General features: G+C 43.6%; 1 protein-coding gene across 10 annotated transcripts in view; it reads right to left on the reverse strand.

Moving 5' to 3' along the window:
- EPB41 (erythrocyte membrane protein band 4.1) overlaps nt 1-17731 on the reverse strand; it is a 206215-nt gene that overhangs the window by 171615 nt on the left and 16869 nt on the right. The window contains exon 1 of one of the 10 annotated variants that reach the window (XM_027109400.1): nt 14204-14329. The exons of the other annotated variants lie outside the window; for them this stretch is intronic. The gene's annotated coding sequence lies outside the window, so the exon portion shown is untranslated. Of the gene's footprint in view, nt 1-14203; nt 14330-17731 lie in introns of those variants that run through there. 10 annotated transcript variants of the gene reach the window in all.

Consider the following 17731-nt stretch of genomic DNA (forward strand, 5'->3'; position numbering starts at 1 on the left):
CCACAACTACTGAGCCTGTGCTCTAGAGCCCGTGAGCCACAACTACTGAGCCCACGTGCCACAACTACTGAAGCCCGCGTGCCTAGAGCCCGTGCTCCACAACAAGAGAAGCCACCGCAATGAGAAGCCCGCGCACCGCAAGGAAGAGTAGCCCCCGCCTGCCACAACTAGAGAAAGCCCGTGCACAGCAACGAAGACCCAACACAGCCAAAAATAAATAAATAATTTTTAAAAATAATAATTCATGGACTTCCCTAGTGGGGCAGTGGTTAAGAATCTGCCTGCCAATGCAGGGGACATGGGTTCGAGCCCTAGTCTGGGAAGATCCCACATGCCGCGGAGCAACTGGGCCCGTGCACAACAACTACTGAGCCTGCGCTCCGAAGCCCACGAGCCACAACTACTGAGCCTGCGTGCTGCAACTACGGAAGCCCGTGTGCCTAGAGCCAGTGCTCTGCAACAAGAGAGGCCACCGCAATGAGAAGTCCGAGCACCACACGAAGAGTAGCCCCCACTTGCCACAATTAGAGAAAAGCCCACGCGCAGCAACAAAGACCCAACGCAGCCAAATAAATAAATAATTCAGTAAGCTGTTGGTAACTAACAGTGAAGATGGCTGACAGAAAACAGAAGACCATGCAATCAAAGAGGAAAAACATGATTAAAACCAGCCAATGACAGTTCCTCAAAATGTTAACACAGAGTTACCATATGACCTGGCAATTCCACTCCTATGTACATACTCAGGAAAAATGAAAACATATGTTCACACAAAAACTTGTGCGTGAATGTTCACAGCAGCATTATTCATAATAGTCAAAAAGTGGGCTTCCCTGGTGGCGCAGTGGTTGAGAGTCCGCCTGCCGATGCAGGGGACACGGGTTCGTGCCCTGGTCCAGGAAGATCCCACATGCCGCGGAGCGGCTGGGCCCGTGAGCCATGGCCACTGAGCCTGCGCGTCCAGAGCCTGTGCTCCGCAACGGGAGAGGCCACAACAGTGAGAGGCCCGCGTACCGCAAAAAACAAAAACAAAAACAAAAACATAATAGTCAGAAAGTGAAAGCAACCCAAATGTCCATCAGCTGATGAATGGATAAATAAAATGTAGTATAGCCATATAATGGAATCTTACTCAGCAATAAAAAGGTATGAGCTATTGATACACCACCACACGGACAAACCCTGAAAATGCTAATTGAAAGATGCCAATCACAAAAGGCCACATATTGAATGATTCCATTTATATGAAATATCCAGAACAGGTAAATCTATAGAGACACGAAGCATTGATAGTTAGTGGTTGCCTAGTGCTGGGATTGCAGGGTGGGGAATGGGGATTGACTGCTAATGGGTACGGGGGTTCTTTTTGGGGGGACAAAAATATTCTAAAATTAGATTGAGATGATGCCTGCACATACTAGAACACACTGAATTGTATACTTTAAATGAGAAAATTGTTAATTAATTATATCTCAATAAAGCTGTCAAAAAAAAAAGCCAAGGTCAGAATATGTATAAATCAGAGAAGATGGATTTTAAAGAAATGTATTTAAAATAATAATAATTATTATTTCCTATTCATTAATTGTCCACTGTGTACTGGCACTACATTAAACATATTACATATTATTTCTAGTCTTTTCAGCAGTTCTAAAAGGTAGTAATGTCATGTCAAACATTACACAAATTTAACAAACAAAGAAACTGAGACACAAGGAGGATAAGTAACTTGCCCAAATACATACAGCTAAACAGTATCAGAGCCAGGATTCTAAACCAGGTCTGTGACTCCAAAGGTCTTTGACTCTATTATACTTTTTCTATCTTAAAACAAGCCAGGAACCTTGTAGCAATAGCCAAGTTCTATATCCCCTTCTGGAATTAATAGTCTGTGATACAAAGGACACTTCTTTTAGCATTTAAACTTAGACTGCTCAGAGCACCAGGTGTTCCATCTTGATCACACCGAGTGATGTTTATCACCACTGTCCTCAGCCCAGCTTTGGACCTGATTAAGAACTAGGATCTCTTCAAGCAAAACTCTGAGATAAAATTCAACAAGTTTAAAGGACAGCTCCTTAGGTATCAAATGGGGTTAAGAATCAAAAAATGGGGAGGGAATATTTATTGAGAGCTATTTTGTGCCAAATTACTGAGTTATAATCAGAGATTATATAATCTGGGGTAAATGGTTAAAAGGAAGCCTCCCCCTCCCACCTCTACACCCAAACCCCTCTCTCTGTTTTTTCTGTGAATGCTAATCAGATATTCTATGAGTAACAGTGGTTTCCCTTAAAGGTTGTATAGACCTGGTGTTGATCACAAGCAAGAAGTGGCTCCTCTCTCAAATATAACCAAAGGCTGGCGAAACAGAGAACCTCTTTTTTTTCTTGGTCTTCTCTGGGTTTAGGGCAATCTGTATATGCTGTAGGCACTCCCAGGTAGAAGCGTTAATGGAAATGGCTTCTGCCACTGGAAGGCAGACATGTGTGTTGCAATTAAGAGGGGAGCCATCCCAAAAGAAGACCACCAATTAAAGAGGAGTTTTATCTTGTGAGCCAGATTATATAGAAGCATCCTAGTAACTCTCAGCTTATTTCCCTTTTGTATCTCCTAGCCTTTAGTAAAGTACTAAATGTTCCAGCCTGGTCTCAGCTGTGTACTAAAGGAGTATTAAGAGAAGACTCACCTCTGGGACAGAAAATTAAAGGAAGGTAACACTCCCTGAGGTCAACAAGGGATTCCCCCAGGGAAAGGTGAATCTTTGGGAACAAAAGTCCTTGCTGGGAGTTCCAATTGTCCTACTCTATGTGCAGAATCTCCTCCTAAAGCTAACTCTGGAGGATCCTGGCTTTTACTTATTAAGATAGAAAGCAGTTTCTTCCTGCCAAAAACAACCTTACTGTAAACCCAGGTCTATCTGATTCCAAAATCCATACCGTTACTCACTGCTACATCACACTGCCTCCAAATACTATTAATAGAAAACTGTTCAGCAAAAGTATGGGAGAGAATCATTTAAGAGAAGGAGTAGGAAGGAAGAAAGGGAGGGAGGGACGGAAAGGGAAGGAGAAGGAGAAGGGAAAGAGGGAGGGATTTCTCCAAATCAATAAAAACAACTCGTGGATTGAATGTCAAAGATGGAAATATTTAAATTTAATATATGCACTTAGTTAGCATATACGAAGAGCAGTACCTGCTATATAGCTAACATTTCATATGTGTTCATCCCTTTCCTCAGAAACAAAGACAAGAGCCAAGTAGAAAAATGCTGTCTTAAGTTTTGGCTTCTGAAGTTCAAGTGTAATGATACAGATACCCAAAAATAACAAAAAGCTCTACATTTCCTTAGTGAGAAAGTATTCCCCAGGTAAAAAGAACCCAGAATGGGGGTGACTATGAAGTCACACATCAGTTCTCTGTTTCAAACAAAAAAAGGAACACACTATCTCACTTCTCCAACATGTTTCAACACAGAATTATACGCAAATTCACAAATTCATTCAACTGCAAAATCATTTGCTTTTTTACTTACTCTATGACAATAAGGTATAGTATCTTTTTGTATCTGCTAAAATGTCAGGAAGAGTCAGGGCACTTCAGATTTCAGGTGGCTTATGTACAAATTCCCCTGCAAAAATACCCTCCCAACGAACAGCAGCCAAACCCCTTCCTGTTTTTCAACCTTGTATGTTTACTTTCACATCTGCCGAAAAAGATAAAAGCAACAATTGGGACATCAACCGCATGATCGTGTCCTACCAACCCGGAAATGAAGCTCTGAAGCCAGAGCTGCTGTGAAACAGGTCTTTAGAATACTGACACACAGGCTTAAAAATGTTACAGTGTAAGTCTGAATCAAATCCAAAGGGAGACAAAACCATATACATTTCTATACAGCTATATTTATTTATACATAATAATAATATAGAAACATAGATGCCCAATTTAAGTAGAAAAAAGGTATGGGTCAAGATATAAAAATTCTTCTCCTTAACCAAAGATTATTTGTCCCCATTTTCACGAGGTCATTATTTTATCATAGGTAAAAGGGAACTAACATTTGCTGATTATCTATAGATGGTGGGCACACTGCAAGGTTTGTTTTTGCTTGTTATTACTATGTATTCTGTGTAATGTGGGTATCATCCTGATTTTATAGAAAACTGAGGCATAGAAAAGTACTTTCACAAGATCACAATCATTAAGAAATCATTATCTCTGACAGAAGGCCTGCATCTCTCCTTCCTAACATGTTCATGGTTGTACTAAGTAAAGGTGTAGCAGTAAAGAATTCGGCTTTGAGGCCAATTTTCACTTGCTAGTTGCACAACTTTGGACAAGTTACTTAATTTTTAACCTGCTATTTAAAATGTAAAATGGGATGACTCACACCTACTTCATAGGGTTGTGGTGAGGCTTAAATGTAAAAATAATGGCTAACATTTATCTGGTGTCAGACACTGTTCTAAATACCTTGCATATATTAACTCATTTTTCATTATAGCAACCTTAAAAGCTAAGTATTTTTTATCATCCACATGTTACACAATGAGTAAATTGAGGTACAGAAGTAATTTGCCCAAGGTCACCACCAACTAAAGAGTGACATAACGAGAATTTAAAACCAGGCATTCTAGCCCTGGAGCTCACACTCTTCAACACCTATGTCATCCCTACAAAGCACACAGCCCAGACTGTGGCTCATAATAAGTCATCAATAAACAGTAGCATTACTATTTTACCAGGTATATAATACCACCCAGTAAATTGTGGCTGAAATGTGTTAAACCAAGTAGAAGAGCCAGAATTTTAACCCAGGTCATACTCTGTGCTCTTCCTATAACTATATGCCCTTCCAACACGGCGCCTCTATTCCTAAGTTTTTGGTGCATGCCCAGTGATTTCTAATACTAGATCACTAAACTTCCTTAGGACAGGGGTCATGTCTTCTACATTTTTGTGACCACATATACGCACAAGGTCCTGCTCATTGTGGATAATCGATTAGTATGTATTAATTAAATGATCATGCCATACCTCTGCTAAAATCCTCTCAAGAATTCCCATCTCAGAAAAAAAAAGCAAAGTCTGTAGCATACCAACAAGGCACCACGTGAACTGCTCCTCCCGCCTGTAACCTCCCTGAACTCAACTCCTAACATTTCCCCGTAGATCATCTTGACCCTGCAATGCTGGCTTACTCAATGTTTCTCAAACACACCAAACACACTTAACCTTTGCACATGTTGTTCCGCCTGGAATGCTCTTCTCCAGATACCATTCAGGACTCTGCTCAAAAGTCACCTTACCAGAGAGGTTGTTTCTGACCACTCTACTGAAAATATCCACCCCACTTCCCTCACTCTTTGTCCCCTTATCCTGCTTTCCCTGATCCTCACTAAAATCTTATATATTTTATCCCTGATTTGTATACTTTATTATTTGTCCTCTCCCACTAAAATGTAAACTCCACAAGAACAGACATTTCTAATCTACTTTTTTCACTGTTATGTCCCAAAGCACTTAGGACAGGACCTGGTGAATAGTAGATGATCAATAAATATTTATTAAATTAATAAATGGTAGGTGTATTAGTTGTCTATTGTCATAAACAAATTACCTCCAAAACTTGGTGGCTTAAAACAACAAACATTTATGATCTCAGTTTCTGTGGGTCAAGAATTCAAGCATGGCTTAGCTCGGTGCCTTTAGCTCAAGGTCTCTCACGAAGTTGCAGTCAAGTTGTCAACCAAGTTTACACTCCTCTCAAAGCTCAACTCTGCCTGAAGAATCTGCTTCCAAGCTCACTTTCATAGTAGTTACTAACAGACTTGGTTTCTCACCACGTGGGCCTCTCCATAGACTGCCTGAATGTTCCTAGGTTATAGCAGCTGGTTATCCAAGTGACAGGAAGACGGCCAGAGAGTACCCAAGATGAGAGTGCCCAAGACAGAAACCACAGCCTTTTGTAACCCAATCTTGGAAGTGACATCCCACCACTTGTGCTGTATTCTAGTCATTAGAAGTTAAGTCACTGGTGGACCTCCCTGGTGGCACAGTGGTTAAGAATCCGCCTGCCAATGCAGGGGACACGGGTTCAAATCCCTGGTCCTGGAAGATCCCACATGCCACGGAGCAACTAGGCCCATGCACCACAACTACTGAGCCTGAGCTCTAGAGCCCGCGAGCCACAACTACTGAGCCCACGTGCCACAACTACTGAAGCCCGCGAGCCTAGAGCCCGTGCTCCGCAACAAGAGAAGCCACCGCAGTGAGAAGCCCGCACACCGCAACGAAGAGTAACCCCCACTCGCCGCAACTAGAGAAAGCCTGCGCGTGGCAACGAAGACCCAAGGCAGCCAAAAATAAATAAATAAATAAATTTATTTAAAAAAAAAAAAGAAGTCACTGGGTCCAGGGCACACTCAAAAGGAAGGGATTACACAAAGGCATGAAAACCATGAGGCAGGAATCACTGGAGCCATCTTAAAGGCTGCCTACCACAGTACACATAATAAAAATCTAAAAACAAAACAAAAACATGATGCCCTTTGGAAACCTGATATATTCTTTAAGATATTTATTTAAATATGATGCTCTGATCATTATGCAATCATTCACCCCAATGCTAGTCTTTTCAATCTTATGAAACACCAAAGGGAGTACATTAACTATTAAACATTTCCTGCTAACCAGTGTTCACTAACAGTCATATTAGAGATAATACAACTAGCAAAGAGAAGTCAACAAAAATAGCATCTGAAGAAAAGAAATTATTGGATGAATCTTTCTGAGTAGATGACATCGATCTTTTTAAAATATAGACTGGATATTCGTTGTTATTATGTAAATATTGTTAATTTTCTTATGTATGATAATGGTATTGTGACTAACGTAGAATAATCTCTTTATTCTTAGGAGATACTGAAGTATTTTAGGAGTAGATTGTCATGATATCTGCAACTTACTTTCCAAGAAAATATGATACACACACACAGAGGCAATCAGAAGCAGTCAGAATTATAACCAGGTTTTAATCTTAATTATCCTGGAATTCACATTCTCACTACAATTCTACATGTCTATGTTACATATCTAGCTACTGTACTAAGCAATATCTGTGTTTGGGAGGATGGGGAGGACAATGAAAGACACGATATTGACCCTCTGCCCTCCAGAAGCTGACAACCTTATTGGGAAACACCAGTTTCATGTGCAATATGAAGCAACACGTGACAAATTTGCTATGAAACAAATAAATGCTGCAAGAGTTCAGATGAGGATTCCAATAAACCTTCAGAGAATAAAATATCTCTGAAACATCTTTCTTCCAACAGTTCTCTTATTCTTGGCATCCTTTCCCTTAACTATTTCTCCTTTACTTTATCTACTTGGCAACAACTGACTGATTATTTCCTACTAACAAAATTATCTAGAAACAATCTAAACATAAAGCACATGTTTTGCCTATTTGGAACACAGGATATGATTTTTTAAATAAAATACTATTCACATTTTCACTGGAAAAAAAAACCCACTAAATATATACTATGTGGGTTTTCTTGCCTTCAAAATCAATTGTGTTATTTCAAGTGTTGAGGATGCCAGAAAGCTTGAAGATTTAAAAATAACCTCACAAAGAGCTCATTTCCAACACCAGATGGAAAGAAATTACTCTAAAGACACATGTGTGGGAGGACATATATACAACATCATATGACACCACGCAAACGGCTTATATAATTATATAATACCATCAAGATTCGCAGAACATTGCAGGTAGTAAGTTAGCAACAGTGTCGATTTTCTGAATCATTAAAAATGATAAAAGGGGAAGAAAGTGCAAGTGGGTGGCAGCAGTAAAAAAAAGAGCCTTCACTTTAAACTGTCTTCCATGTGTCCCTACTGATGAAATGGCTGGCAGGTAAAATTTGAAGGCTTAAATCCTTGAAGCTCTTGACAGGTCTGCCTGTGTCCATATGGTCAAAACCAGTAGTGTAAATGAATTTCAAAAATCTGTACCAAGTGTATTATCAAGGTGAAACATTTTTCACTTGAATATATGTAGAATTTCAAACTGGTTAATTGAAATACATGCCTGGGCTTCCCTGGTGGCACAGTGGTTGGGAGTCCGCCTGCCAATGTAGGGGACACGGGTTTGATCCCTGGTCCGGGAAGATCCCACATGCCACGGAGTAAATAAGCCCGTGTGCCACAACAGCTGAGCCTGCACTCTGGAGCCCACGAGCCACAACTGCTGAGCCCGCACGCCACAGCTGCTGGGGCCCGCGTGCCTAGAGCCTGTGGTCCGCAATAAGAGAGGCCGCGGCGGTGAGAGGTCCACGCATCGCAACAAAGAGTAGCTCCCACTCGCCACAACTAGGGAGGGCCCGCGTGCAGCGACGAAAGCCCGGCGCAGCCAAAAATAAATAAATAAAATAAATAAATTTGGAAAAAAATAAAAAAATTTTTTAAACAAGTCTCTAAAAAAAAAAACATTCTTGGGCTTCCCTGGTGGCGCAGTGGTTGAGAGTCCACCTGCCGATGCAGGGGACACGGGTTCGTGCCCCGGTCCGGGAAGATCCCACATGCCGCAGAGCGGCTGGGCCCGTGAGCCATGGCCGCTGAGCCTGCGCATCCGGAGCCTGTGCTCCGCAACGGGAGAGGCCACAGCAGTGAGAGGCCCATGTACCGAAAAAAAAAAAAAAAAAAAAAACATTCTTGACATATAAATTAAAATAGCATTTCTTTATAAGATGATGTACTCAAAGACATACTGTTAAGATCCCATTGTGTTAAAATGATTCTAATAGGGTTACTGAATTTATGCAAGCATTAACTAATAGTTAAATAGCAATCACAACTGAACCTTGGCATACTACTACATATTCATAAATTACCAAAAGTATACATTTCTGTTACACTTGTTGTGGGTCACAGGCTGAAACTTAACCCATTCAAAATAATCCCATGCTTTAATGTTGTTAAATCACAGAGTTGCTCACTCAGTAACGTTATAATGGTTTAATGCTATCAAAATATAATGTTAAAGTGTCTGAGTGAATATTAACATAGAAAGTAACTAAACCTCAGTCTATGTTGGGTCCAGTGTTACAATTCAGCCATATAAAGGGCCTACCAAAAAGTTTATCTGGATTTTTATAGAGGATGGTAGACACAAGGAGCAGGCAGATCACATTTATAAATCACAATTAACTACAGGAGTATATATTATACCCTATTTTATTTTATCTTATTATTTCCACCTATTTCCAAAAAGAAACTGATGTATTCTTCTCCCTATTAATAGATAATATTATTAGATAATACAGTTGACCCCCCAAAAATAAATAAATATTAGGAAAAAAAATAAAATCTTCATGGAGGGAAAGGATGATTAGGAGAAAATGTCTAAAAAAGTCTTCTGGGGACTTCCCTGGCAGTCCATTGGTGAGGACTCCAGGCTTCCACCGCACAGTTGACCCTTGAATAACAGGGGTTTGAACTGCGCAGGTTCACCTATACACAGATTTTTTTCAATAGTAAACACTACCGTACTACACCATCCAAGGTTGGTTGAATCCTCAGAGGCAGAACCACATACATGGAAGAACCACATATATGAAGGGCCAACTATAAGTTACACAAGTTCAACTGCATGGAAGGTCAGCACCCCTAACCCCTGCATTAAGGGTTAACTATAATCTAGAATTAGCCCATGCACCTAGAGCCCGTGCTTTGCAATAAAAGAAGCCACTGCAATGAGAAGCCCGTGCACCACAACGAAGAGTAGCCTCCGCTCGCTGCAACTAGAGAAGGCCCGCGCGCAGCAACGAAGACCCAATGCAGCCAAAAGATAAATTACTTAAATAAATTTATTTTAAAAATAAATAAATAAATACTAATCTAAGCCAGTGTGTACACCAGAGTATTTGTTACACCACATTTTACTGAGCACACCATGAACCCACTCATAAAAAGGACACAAAGTAAGCTACCAGTGGCATACCAACAAACTTAAATAAACAACAAAAACTGACATATATATTTGGAATCTGGCTCTTTTCTAACTAAAACCTATTACAAATGCAATGAATCAACTACCTTCCAATAATTCTAGATACTCTGCATAAATAAGACCTGTAACTGATCAATTCAGAGGCCTCTCTTAATAGTTTTTAAAAGTTTAATCTTTGGGGCCTTTATTCACAGAAAAAAAGCAAAGTTGTTCATAAGAAAAAAGATGTTAGAATTATTATTGTTTAGCTCACAAATAAAATAAGGTGATTCTATGCTCAAGCAGTTGGGGAAAAAATAAGTCCTTTAGAGGTAGCAATGAATCTGCATTTGAATATACATGTGACCAATCACGAATTTGATGAGACTCTTGGAAAAGTACACTGGCAGCACCTGCACTGACCTGCTTCTTAGATAACAAGGAAACAGACTGATCTAAATATACACTCCTATTGATTTCAGAACCACATTTAGCCCCTGATAGCCACTGATATTCTAAAGTTATAAAATCAGATCACCAATATTAAATTAGATTTGGACATTCAGAAAACAATATAAGCAAGCCCTATAACTCACATCACAAATCACAGACTGCACATTTTAAATCACAATCTACTGATAAGCATACCAAAGTACCTGCAGAGAATTCAAGAATCCTGTGACTTTTAGGCAACGCTTCTGACAAGCTTAACTCTGAAGCCTTCTTAGGAGCAGGAGGAAGGAAACCAAATAGCCCTGTAAGCACACTATCTCCCATGAAATGAATCTGTTTAAAATTAAGACCATAAACTAAGGAATAAAATGGAAGGCTGGCTTTGTAGTTTCCAAAAATTTTAAACTCAAGCTGCATACAAGAAAACATCACACTGGTGAATTTTAAATGTGAGGCACAAACCTGACAAAAGAGAATAACAGGGCTTCCCTGGTGGCGCAGTGGTTGAGAGTCCGCCTGCCGATGCAGGGGACACGGGTTCGTGCCCCGGTCCGGGAAGATCCCACATGCCGCGGAGCGGCTAGGCCCGTGAGCCATGGCCGCTGGGCCTGCGTGTCCGGAGCCTGTGCTCCGCAACGGGAGAGCCCGCAACAGTGAGAGGCCCGCGTACCGCAAAAAAAAAAAAAGAGAGAGAGAGAATAACAGGAAAAATACATAGGTCATATCTCAACAAAATGACACACCATTGTTTTTCAGAGGAGACAGAAATATTTTAAAATCATTTGTTAATTTAGATATTAGCTTAGAAATGTTTCTTAAGAGAAAAAGAAAGGATACAAGTACTTTTAAAATGAAAAGAGAAAGATTTGTGTACTATTCTCTTACTATTATATAAAGTATCACATCACGTTATTTTATATATTATATTGAGGATGAGCCTACTTTAAAACATAGGCTTGGGGGTTCCCTGGTGGTCCAGTAGTTAAGCCGCTGAGCTTCCAATGCAGGGGTCACCGGTTCAATCCCTGGTCAGGGAACTAAGATCCCACATGCCTTGAGGCGTGGCCAAAAAATAAAATTAAATAAAACATAGGCTTGTTTACCATATCTAATACTTGGATACAATAAATATGATTTGAGTGTTTAACCAACATTAAGGACACGCTGACCCTTAGACCACCAAGAAAGAGATGTAGAAAGCAAGCAGAAATCCACCTAAAATGGAAAACTTTCTTCTATTAGTTTAGTCTATTTGTTGACAGCCAGAGTTTCCAAGTGTTAAACCTGTCAACTGGTAGAGTTCTTAGCTCTGAGTAGAATGGAAGCCTAAGCAGTTTTCTTAATCTACCATCAGCCATCATCTACCACTAAGGGCTACACACATTGATGGGGCACTTAAGACCTAAATCCTTTTAACAAACACCAGTTAAAATTCAAGTGGCTGGGGCTTCCGTGTTGGAGCAGTGGTTGAGAGTCCACCTGCCGATGCAGGGGACACGGGTTCGTGCCCCGGTCCGGGAAGATCCCACATGCCGCGGAGCGGCTGGGCCCGTGAGCCGTGGCGGCTGAGCCTGCGCGTCTGGAGCCTGTGCTCCGCAACAGGAGAGGCCACAACAGTGAGAGGCCCGCGTACCGCAAAAAAAAAAAAAAATGAAAATTCAACTGGCTGGCCATATTAATAAAGCTCAAAGAAAACTCAGAACAAAACAAAAAATTCCATCAAGTTCCTTTCACATAGGGAAATTTTCCCCACACTTCAAATTACTAATATGGGACATTTTTAAGAGAACTCAAAACTATCAGAAGGAATATATATGACAAGCGTAGATGGAACCTCATGGCCAAAGGTACAGAGATAGGAAAGCATGGGTTATTACTGAGCAGTTCTTTTTGGTTGGAAAATACAAGTAATAAAGAGAATAAAGGTAGAAAGGTAGATTGGGACCACATTGTGCAAGGACTTACCTAAAAGATATTTGGTTATAAAACACTGGTATAAATGTTGGAAGAATTTCGGTGAGGCCTAAAGATCAAAATCATTTATTTGTAAGCCTGAATTCAATTATACAAGGAAAAAAAGTGTAGTTTTGTTACTAGAAAAAAGAGGAATCAGAAGGTTAGCATGCTGCTGCAGGTAAGTTCACTTTTAATAGTGGCAAAGATATACCGCACTTCGGTTTCCCCAGGGATATGAATCTTTACCTTAATTATAACCTTCCTGTAGAAGGCAGTCTGAATTAGCACCTTGATACCAAGGCGATCTGATGTTCAGGCATTATATCAACTTTTTTTAATCTGTCATTTATTGAGTGCTTACTGTGTGCCATATATTCTGCTATGTACTCCATATGGATTATATTAATAACACCCCAAGAAACTATTTTATAAAACCAAAATTGGTCGGCTGGCAAAGAACTTATTATGTTTCCAACTTACAGAAAAGGAAAATGAAGAGTACATCAAGTTTCCACAAAAAGTAAGAGTTAATGCTACACAAAATTGAGATGATAAGAATTATATAAAGATATTTATAATATATATAGCATGTATATAACTATATTTGATTTAAACGGTAAAAAATACTGCCAAGACTGAGATATAGAAAACAATAATGAGCAACAGCACTGGGTACAGTATATATCCTCAAGAGAGTATAAATTCACTATAATAATATCCAAGACAGAGACATAACCATTTCTTGCAACCTTCCCTAAAAACAGAAAGAACAGAATAGCAGCTGTGAAATCACCCAGACTACTAAAAAAAGCTCGGCATCTCTTTAAAAAAAAAACTAACTCCTAATCAGCAATACATGCCAAAAAACGACAAGTCTCCACAGACTAGGCATTTATGGTTGGGTACAGTTAGAGAAACAACAGGATGACAGTCGCTATCATGTGGCCAGAAACCTATCCGTCAGCAATTTGTTTCACGTGAGATCACTTTCTCTCTCAAGAGAATGCCCGTTTCTGGGAAGAAAAAACCTCTTTTGGCAAACCCCCACCAGGACTAACAGCCTGGGGATGCATCTCGGAGAGCGAGTCTAGATCCAGCCTCTCCACAGGTAAAGGCAGCCCAGCAAGCAGGAGGAAATACGTCCAAGCCGACAGATGCGCGAACTGAAAAAGGAGGTCACGACGCTGAGAGAATCGATTTAACCCTTTGGTCCCTGGGACCCGGGAAGACTCAGCGGGAGAGCATAGAGCCCTCGGGTTTGGGGAAGGAATTTTTCTTAATGATGTGGGTGTCTATGGCGGGAAGGCCTTAAAGTCCTTGCAGGGCTCCCTCCACCCCTCACATTGTGCCTGACTTCTCCAGACCGCCCAGCTACCTCTTCACCGAGAAACCTCTCTGCGGCTGCACCCCACACCTTCGCCGCCCGAAACCTGCAACTCGCCCCCATCTGGTTTCCTTCCAGGGCTCCTGCCCACTGTACAATGACTGACAGACCAGACGGTACCGATTTCCCCTCGTCAAAAATGCACCCTGAGCCTAACTTTTAAACGCTCCCCCAGCACCACCCCCGCCTCTTTCCCCTCAGGCCGGCCGCGTCCCCGGCTCCAGCCCCTCGGCCACCGGCGTGCCGAGGGCGTGCGGAGGCCGTGGAGCGCGCGCCCCCGGCCCGGGCCTGCGGGGGGCTGGAGACAAAGAGGCTTCGGCGCCGCCGCGGCCTCCAGGACCGTCCCCTCGGGGACAGCTCCGAGCCCCCCACCCCAGCTCCGCTCGCGCGCCGCCGCCACCTAGCCTCACCGCTGGCTCCGGGGCCCGGGCTCCCGTGCCCGCCTCTGCAGCCGCCAGACGAACAATGGCAGAAGGAGGCGCCGGCGTCCGAGGCTCGGCCCTCTGCGGCTCGCTGGCCCGCGGGCTGCTGGCGGGCGGACTGACTGACTGACTAACCCACCGGCGGAGGGAGGGAGCGAGCGAGGGAGGGAGCGAGCAGGCGGCCCCGGCGCGCGCCCTCCCGCCTTCACTCAGCAAAGCGAGGCCCGCCCGGCCCTTAGCCAGCCCGCCCCGCGCGCCCTCCCCCTCTATTCGCCACAACATTGTAGTAAATTTCTATTGGGTGGCGCCGCAGGGACGTAGTGGGCCGGGCCCGCGGCCCGCCAGCCCATTGGCTGAGGCCAAGTTCTGGCTCCTCTCATTTCCCCCCCTCCCCTAGGCCGGTAAGTAGCAGGGAGGGGAAGGAAAGAGAGGGGAAAAGGCTAGGGGGCTGGCCGCGTGTGCGCAGGCGCAGGTCGAACCCGCTCTAGAGTCCGTGCTTTCCCGGCCCCTGAGGTACCCACGTGGGGAACGTAGCCAGTGCCCTGGACGAAGGTGACGCCCTTTCCCACCCCACCCACCCCAAGGAGGGCCAGGTAAGGGTCTGAGATTTGGAAGTTGCTCCCAAGCTACCCACGCTGACTGTCCCCCAAATGGACCTAGTGACCTTGCGTAAGTCATTCAGCTTTTCTGGGCCTCAGTTTCCCCATCTACTAACTTGACGTCTCTAGGCGCCATTCCAACACTGACATTCGATGAGACTTCACCTCTCCGGGCAGCTGTGTAAGGCCTGAAATGGATGCTGAGTGTTGTGGCCACGCCAAGATTTCAGCTGTCTTCTGCATTTACGGGTCTCCTAATTCTGCCCTGGCTGCCTCAAAATCATGAAAACTTAGCTTCGGAAGTCTGGTCTCCAGGTGAACTTAGGGTTGCTCTGACAATTGCCTGATGTGCTGTTAGTTCCTTTCTTTAGTTTCAGAGGCCCCTTGGACCTTCACACTCCCTGCCAGGCTGGTGTCTGAACAGGCGAGCAGAAAGAAGGCTCTGTTTTAAGCATGGTCCCTATAAGGTAAGATAATTCTGGTATTCCCATTTTCCAGATGAAGAAACCCAAGCAGAGAGGCTTAGACCTGCCACGATAAGAAGCCAGGCAATCTGACATCGGAGCCTGTATATGACAGCTAGACGATCTCCTCGTATCTAATCACAGCCCCCTCACAACTCAGCTCAGCCTCTAGAAACAGACTACCTGAGTTCAATTCTGTCTCCCTAATTGTTTGCCCTACCCTGTGCTTGTTTCCGACCCATAAAAGGGGATAATAACAATTCCTACCTCATAAGAGTTATTGTAAAAATTAAATGAGTTAAAATAGGTAAAGGGCTGGGACTTCCCTAGTGGCGCAGTGGTTAAGAATCTGCCTGGGGCTTCCCTGGTGGCACAGTGGTTGAGAGTCCGCCTGCCGATGCAGGGGACACGGGTTCATGCCCCGGTCCGGGAAGATCCCACATGCCGCGGAGCGGCTGGGCCCGTGAGCCATGGCCACTGAGCCTGCGCGTCCAGAGCCTGTGCTCCGCAACGGGAGAGGCCACAACAGTGAGAGGCCCGCGTACCGCAAAAAAAAGAATCTGCCTGGCAATGCAGGGGACACGGGTTCGAGCCCTGGTCCAGGAAGATTCCCACATGCCGTGGAGCAACTAAGCCCGTGTGCCACAACTACTGAGCCTGCTCTCTAGAGCCCATGAGCCACAACTACTGAGCCCATGAGCCACAACTACTGAGCCCATGAGCCACAACTACTGAAGCCTGCATACCTAGAGCCCGTGCTCCGCAACAAAAGAAGCCACCGCAATGAGAAGCCACCGCAATGAGAAACCCGCACACCACAATGAAGAGCAGCCCCCGCGCGCCACAACTAGAGAAAAGCCCACGGCAGCAACGAAGACCCAATGCAGCCAAAAATTAATTAATTAATTAAAAAAAATATATATATGTAAAGGGCTTAGAACAGTGCCTAGCTCACAGTAAGATCTACCTAAGTGTTAATTACTACTGCTATCTGGAGACTAAAATATGGACTGAGAGGTGTGGGGCTCGCTGACATCATAATATATTTGGTAAGCACTCAATTGCCTGCACCGAGCTGAGCACATTACATGGTTATCTGTTTGAAACATCATAAGAGACCCTTGAGGACCGCCTGACTACCCTATCTAAGACAGCCTCCACTTACACACCCTTGCCCTGCTTTAATTTTGTTTCATGGCACTTCTACCTGACTTTCTACTACATATTTACTTATTTGTCCCTCTCAATAAATTGCTACAGTTTAGTTAGACTCACTAGACTGCAAGCTCCAGGAGGGCAGGGACTTTGTCCTCTTGCTCATCTCCCAAAACAGTGCACACTCAATAAGTATTTGCTGAACGAGTGAATGAGTTATCCTCATGTTATATATAAGGAAGCTGAGGCTTAGTTAGGTCAGGTGACTTGGCCCAGGTCATTCTGTGTACTAGGGGTGAAGCATCTGTTCTTGAATATTCTGCCTCAGGTCCTCAGGTTCGGGAGCTCTAGCTCTACCACCTCTGTGCCTCAGAGGCTTCCTTCACCTATCAGACCTGGAAATCTGGTGCCGTGAAGGATAAATCCTGAAGATCAATCACAAGACAGCTCACCACTACCATCTCTGTGTTATCCAGCAAATACACATTCATGAAAACCAAGATTCTCTATGCCACGAAGTGCTAGGCAATGACACACTGTACTTAAAGAGCCTTCATTGGAGTGTGTAGTATTTAATAATCATCACCCTGAAAAAAAAAGTGGGGATCTTAGCCTAGCAGAAAACAGCCAGACGTAAGGCAGATGTAAACCACTCAAATGCAGAGTGCCGTGCAACACCACACCAGAACTGTTGACACAGGCTTTAGAATCTTAAAGGTTTCAAATCCAGTCCTGGCTTTTCATTCTTAGCCTGGAGATGAAAGGGCTTTGTAAACTGTAAAGTACTCTCCACACATGAGGGACTTTTGTTATTAGTTAGGTACACACCATCACCTGTTAGGCTAAGTGCCAGATGCTTGAGTGTAGCAGGGCCCAACACATAGTAGGGGGTGAGAGGAAAAGTAATGCCCAACCCAAAGGCAGAGAAACTACCCTTACTCCTGTGCCCATCTGCCCTCTCAGAAAAGGCCTCTACAAACCAGACATCCGGTCCCAGCTCACCCTGCAGAGACTGCCATTGAGTACAGGGTAAAGGTCCCAAGCACCTTCTCTGAAGCTAATTTCCTAGGAAGAAACTCAGCTCCCTCCCTGCCTGCTGCTCCATGCTCACATCAGGGTGAGGGCTGTGCCATGCATGCTCCAAGCCCCAGGATGGGGTCTCTAGGGGCCATCTCTATCCCGCCTGCCAGCTGAGCCCACCTCTGCCTCCCCCACCACCCCTCCTTTTCCTTCCTAGGGAATACAGGCCCTGCAAGCTGCCTCTCAGACCCTGGAGCGGTCAAGGGCACTAAGGGAAA

Source organism: Aethalodelphis obliquidens, unplaced genomic scaffold (genome assembly GCF_003676395.1).
Source record: "Aethalodelphis obliquidens isolate GAN/ISIS:26980383/991018 unplaced genomic scaffold, ASM367639v1 scaffold9, whole genome shotgun sequence".
Taxonomy (NCBI): Eukaryota; Metazoa; Chordata; class Mammalia; order Artiodactyla; family Delphinidae; genus Aethalodelphis; species Aethalodelphis obliquidens.